The sequence below is a fragment of the Malus domestica genome, chromosome 01 (genome assembly GCF_042453785.1).
Source record: "Malus domestica chromosome 01, GDT2T_hap1".
NCBI classification, from domain to species: domain Eukaryota; kingdom Viridiplantae; phylum Streptophyta; class Magnoliopsida; order Rosales; family Rosaceae; genus Malus; species Malus domestica.
This window is the reverse complement of record NC_091661.1, coordinates 25,763,225-25,769,224: the sequence shown is the minus strand read 5'-3', so window position 1 is coordinate 25,769,224 and position 6,000 is coordinate 25,763,225. Positions and strand designations below refer to the sequence as shown.

Sequence of the window (6,000 nt, the reverse complement as noted above, 5' to 3'; positions counted from 1 at the left end):
CTTTATGGATGCTTACTTCAGATACAATCAGACAAAGATAAACAAACCATAGATGAAGGCAACATCCTTCGTTATCAACCGGGGTACGTGCTGTTACAAAATTATGCCATTGCATTTAAAAATGTAAGAGCAACATTCAAAGACTTGTCAACGAATCTTCAAAGAAAAGATCGAAGACAGTACGAAAATCATGTATGGAACCTGAAACACCCCAACCCTCTTTTATATTTTAAAATTGTTTTAAAACCTTAATTGGTGAGCCCGTGGGGCCCACCTTGTTTATTTTTTTTATGTTTTCTGATCTCTCTCTTCCTTCTTCTTCGTCTCTCTCCCCCGTAACTCTCCCTTAGCTCTCTCCTTCTCAGCTCTCCCATCTCTCTCTCCCTCAACCTCTCGCATCTCTCTCTTCCCCTGGACTCACTAGGACCGAGTCACCATCGAAGAGAGGCTCGCAACGAACCCCGGACCCTGCCCTGCGAGTTCGACGGCACAGAGTAAGCTCCGGCGAGCACCGCCCCTTTCGAGGCCATTTCCGGCCAAACCATAGCGAGTTGGCCGGCGTGTAAGGTATCAATCTCTTCGTCTCATCGAGTACTACAACTTTCCTTTTTGTTTCACTTAATTGCGTTGAGTATTGAAGAAGTTATACTCATTTGAATCTTACCCAGTTTCCGGCGAGTCTGACGGCTTTCGAGGCATTTTCCAGCCAAACCACGGCGAGTTAGACGTCGTGTGAGGTACCATTCTCTTAGTCTCTTCAAGGGCTACAACTTTCATTTTTGTCTTGCTTGATTTCGTTGAGTATTGACAAAGTTATGGCCATTTAAAGTTGGGTGGTTTTCCGGCCGAAATTCCGGCCTTCTCCTTCGACAAACCCAGGCCATCCGGCCTTTCCCTCTCCCTCGGGCCTTAGGCCCGTGTTGCCTTAGCCCAGTACCCTAACCCATTCAGTTTTTATTTTTAGTTATATGTTTTTAAAACCCAAAGGGCTCGGGCCCTAGTTTTGGTTGGCCTTGGGCCGGTTTTCAACCAAGGGCTTAAAGCCCTGATTTCTGTTAGGAGGCCTTAGGGCCTTGTGTAGTGTGTGTGTGTGTATGTTTATAGTATATGTATGTGTTTGGGCTTAAACCCAAACCCCTTTCCTAACCCTAAACCATTTTAACCCAAAACCTTAGAAATCCAAACCACCCATTTTCACCCTAAACCCTTTTAACCTTAGAACCCTAAAATCAAAACCCAATAAATCCTAATCCTATTTAACCTAAACCCTAATCCGGATTTCAAGCCTAAAACCCGTTAGACCTAATTTGACCGTTGACCTCCGGTCAACATTGACTTTAGAGTTGACTTTTCGGGTTTTCGTCCGGGACCCTTCTTAGGGTAATTCGACGTTCTGAATCCGTTTCCAACGTCCGTTTTCCCAAATTCAATTGCTATTATATAGTTTTATTAATTGGACCCTTTATGTGCTTAGGGGCAATATTGGTGACGTTAGTTGCGTGGCTCTTCGGCGGCTAAGTACTGTGAGTGGACCCCTTCAAAAGCATGTTTTAATAGTAGAAATGCATACATGAAATGCATGATTTAATGATTACGTTTTATGAAACGTTTTGAGATAACATGCTTACTGAGGTTACCTTGAATTATTACTATTTTTCCTATAACCCGTGTTCTTATAGAATATCTGATGGATGACGATATGATATTTAGAACATGTTTCGAACACCTCTTTATAGTAGTAGATGATGGATGACTTTATACTATGAAGTTGTTTTTCAATATATGTATGTTCAATGGTTTTGTACTTACCTAGTGGTCCTTTCCGCTACGGGACGTAGGGATAGATTCCGGTCCGTCCCGGGCGACGGTTTGGTGTTGGCATAGGGCCTGGAGTGTGTTTCCTCTGGCTATTTAGCACAGGGACGGGGAGCCGGCATGGGGCCTGAAGTGTATTTTCCTCTGACTGTCTGCTCAGAGACGGGGAGCCGGCATGGGGCCTGCAGGTTATCGGACAATTCACTAGTGATTATTATATATGAGTTATGATTTGAGATACTGCACATCATGCTAGGTTTCGGAAAACCTATGTTCATCATTATATATTTGTTTTCATAAACCTGGGGGTTAGTATATTGATAACTGTTTTATTATATATATATCAACTTGGTCCACTCATGTTTGTTTTGCGCCCCCTTCAGGATTTAGGATCGAGGCGTACAATCCCGACAATCAAGGCACTTCCGCATCGGCATTTTCGAGTCCTCTTGGTGTGTGACTCATTCTTTTATTCATTCCATTTTATATCATTCTTTTAGTGTTCTAGTTAGTTGTATGCTCTGAACACGTTCCTTAAATGCATATTCCTTATTCTTTTACATTTATAAGTTTTATCTATCCTTTATTTTCAGCAATTGCACTCAATAAATGGCTTTCGTCACCCTCGGGTGTCGGCCAGCACGTGACCATCCTGATATCCCGAGGATATCGGGATCGGGACGTGTCAGATTGGTATCAGAGCGTGGTTTGTTCAGAGCATACTTAGGGTTCTTTTCTATTCTCTTAAAGTGCTGGTTTTGACATCATTTGGATGTCACGACTTCCGGATTTTGTGCCAGTCGGTGCAGTTGTGTGAATCTCTCTCTGATTGAATTGTCACCTTCTTGTTGAAATTCAAGAATTCGTGTCGGGATTGTGCCTCATTGGTGACGTGTTTGAATCGTTGGACGACTTTCAGCATCGGATCAATACTCAACGACGTGTTTTAGAAATCTCAATTTGAGGAATTCTGGTTAAGACCAGCTGTAGATTTGAAATGGCGATGCCACTCTGCAACATGCGTTCCCTAGGAATTGCGAGCGGAGTCGGCTCTACATTGAAATCTTGAGAAACTCCTCAGTAGCAGACGTTATTCTCATCAATTTTCAAATTGAGTTGCAATTCTTGTTGTTGTTGTAGTTGGATTTGGATGATGAATATCCAGTTTTGTTTGGATAAACAGATTCCTTGAATTTCACCTGGGTTGGGTACCTGGTGGCAAACCCTAGTTCCTCGTCCGCGTACTTTTTGGCGAAGGTGAACTTAGTCTATTGTTTGCAGCCTAAATGTTTAGTCTTGTAATTTTCATTGTAATGGCTTGAGACTCTACCATGTTTATCATTGTACGAAGATCGAACTTTACTCTAAACTTCTCTGGACTCATTGAGCTTTGGTTTGCTTAAGAGCATCACTTTAAGGTAGCCAATCGTGTCACTGCATGCATACGCAGGTTGCTTTGTATCTTTCTTCTTCGTCATTCTGCTGATTCAGAGGTTCTATGTTTAATTTCTGAACTTTGAAACAACTCTCACAAAGTATTGTGAATCTCGTAATGTTTTTGACCTCGTCAAATCTTATTATCAGTTCTTAACTATCCTTGAGCTTAGCCCTATTTCCTTTTGGCTAAGAACCAGTTGACCATACTGTGATGATTTGCAAAATAATCAGAAACAATGACTCTATTTCTGCATCTTTATCTTCCTTCGCTTGTTGGTTCTCAATGTAAAATTGAATCATGCCGGAACAATATGAGCTTGTTCTTGGCGTGGTTTCTGGTTCAAATCCTGATTTCTTGTAATCTATCTTTTTATGGACTTGTTTTGATCCTCAAATTCTTGAGTATTCTTTTAGCCTTCTCGACATGGTTTCTCGCCTAACCAGTGAGAAATTCACAATCGATCGTTTCGGTGAAAGTGGGCACCCAGTTCGTGTTGATTCGGACATGAATGTTGGGAGCATAATCTTTTCACAAGCTTACCAGACTTACCATAAAAAATTCCATGTGGGTATGAGGTTTAAGCTGTATTTTGGTAAGAGACTGGTGAAGATTTTGGTGCAGAAGGTCAGCATATTGTATCACCATCTTACTAGAATTCATAGGCATCACATCGGTTATTTTCCAACTATATGTGTTCGCCTCAACGCACATTTCCACTGCTTCATTTTTGAACCTTATTATTGTGAGTACGTGGTTGTTAAAACATTTCTAGCAGATCTATTTGGTGCATTCTGAGATGGCACTACAGGACGGTCGAAGCGAGAATTGGATAATCTTTACACTTCTCTCGAAATGTGCGTGTTGTCTTTGGTTGTTAGGATGACCATTTGTGAGTCGTTCTTCTTTCCACCAACTTTGATCTTGTTTGACTTGAAATCTGCAACTAAGTAAAAATGGAGAGGTGGATTGAGCACTACAACAGTTCGTAAGAGATACTGCGTGTTGAAGAAGATGACTTCTCGTTTTCTGCTTGCTTGATTTGAGCTTTTGGGTCTACTACTAACATGGTAGCCACTTCTCTTGAATCCCAAGGTACAATTTTCAAATGGGTTCTTTACTGGTGAAATTCTGAAGTAGTTGGTCACATTTGGAAGAACTGAGAAGGATATGATGCTTGGTGCTGGATAGAGTTTTATGACGACAGTTTCTGTTTTGTTCGGTTTGGTGTATGGTACTTTTTACGACCTGGTACGATAGTTTTTCATGGAAAACACTGGTTGACTGAAAAGTCTTGCGAACTTGTATTTGGAGGATCGATCCTACGATATGTGAAATTGTACACCATTTGAGAAATTACTACTTGCCTATCGAGACAACAAATGTGAGGTCGATATTGCGGGCTGCGGACTGTGATATCGATAGCTTATTTGGTGGGTTCGTTAAGCAAGTGGGCAAGAAGATTCGTCTACAGCAGCTGATGCAGATTCAGAATTTGTATTTCTTGGGACTCGACCTAAAGGCACATCTATTCTCGGAATATATGACATTTCGAATTCTTGGGCGAGACCCACTCTCATTTTTCAGTTTTGGTTTTCAGTATAAGTATTTTAACTTCATTTACTCTAGTTAATTGTTTTGACGTTACAAATGTTTTTGGAAAAGTATTTCTATTTTCATTTTTAAGTTGATTCGAGTTTTTGAACTATATGTTAGTACATATCTATTTTGACGTTATCTGGCCTTAAGCTATTTTGTGTTTTCAACTTTATATTTTATTAAAGTATGTGTTCTATTTTTACACTGATGAAAAAAAAAAAAAAAGTTTGAGCCTGGAGGCACGAAAGATGGAATCATTGCAGCCGATCGCGACGGCGTGGCATTTTCCCTTTTGTGAAACCGCTCTTACTTGATCTCTTCGTTACATATATATATATTATTCTTCTTCCTATTTTCAAGTATTTTCGGTGTAGTATGTTGTTTTAAATTTCGAGGACGAAATTTTTTTATAAGGGTGGTAGATTAAAACACCCCAACCTTCTTTTATATTTTAAAATTGTTTTAAAGCCTTAATTGGTGAGCCCGTGGAGCCCACCTTGTTTATTTTTTTTATGTTTTCTGATCTCTCTCTTCCTTCTTCTTCGTCTCTCTCCCCCGTAACTCTCCCTTAGCTCTCTCCTTCTCAGCTCTCCCGTCTCTCTCTCCCTCAACCTCTCGCATCTCTCTCTTCCCCTGGACTCACTAGGACCGAGTCACCATCGAAGAGAGGCTCGCAACGAACCCCGGACCCTGCCCTGCGAGTTCGACGGCACGGAGTAAGCTCTGGCGAGCACCGCCCCTTTCGAGGCCATTTCGGCCAAACCACAGCGAGTTGGCCGGCGTGTAAGGTATCAATCTCTTCGTCTCGTCGAGTACTACAACTTTCCTTTTTGTTTCACTTAATTTCGTTGAGTATTGAAGAAGTTATACGCATTTGAATCTTACCCAGTTTCCGGCGAGTCCGACGGCTTTCGAGGCATTTTCCAGCCAAACCACGGCGAGTTAGACGTCGTGTGAGGTACCATTCTCTTCGTCTCTTCAAGGGCTACAACTTTCATTTTTGTCTTGCTTGATTTCGTTGAGTATTGACAAAGTTATGGCCATTTAAAGTTGGGTGGTTTTCCGGCCGAAATTCCGGCCTTCTCCTTCGACAAACCCAGGCCATCCGGCCTTTCCCTCTCCCTCGGGCCTTAGGCCCGTGTTGCCTTAGC

At 41.7% G+C, this 6,000-nt stretch overlaps 1 long non-coding RNA gene across 2 annotated transcripts; it reads left to right on the top strand.

Moving 5' to 3' along the window:
- The first annotated feature begins 266 nt into the window (after positions 1-266).
- Positions 267-2,515, top strand: LOC139194588 (uncharacterized). 2 transcript variants are annotated; one of them, XR_011579561.1, is made up of 4 exons: positions 267-567; positions 669-737; positions 1,475-1,523; positions 2,199-2,377. It is a non-coding gene; the product is annotated as an uncharacterized lncRNA (long non-coding RNA). The 2 variants fall into 2 exon arrangements; XR_011579560.1 differs by lacking the exon at positions 267-567 and adding an exon at positions 2,409-2,515 and having other exon boundaries at positions 2,199-2,267.
- Positions 2,516-6,000: the final 3,485 nt, after the last annotated feature.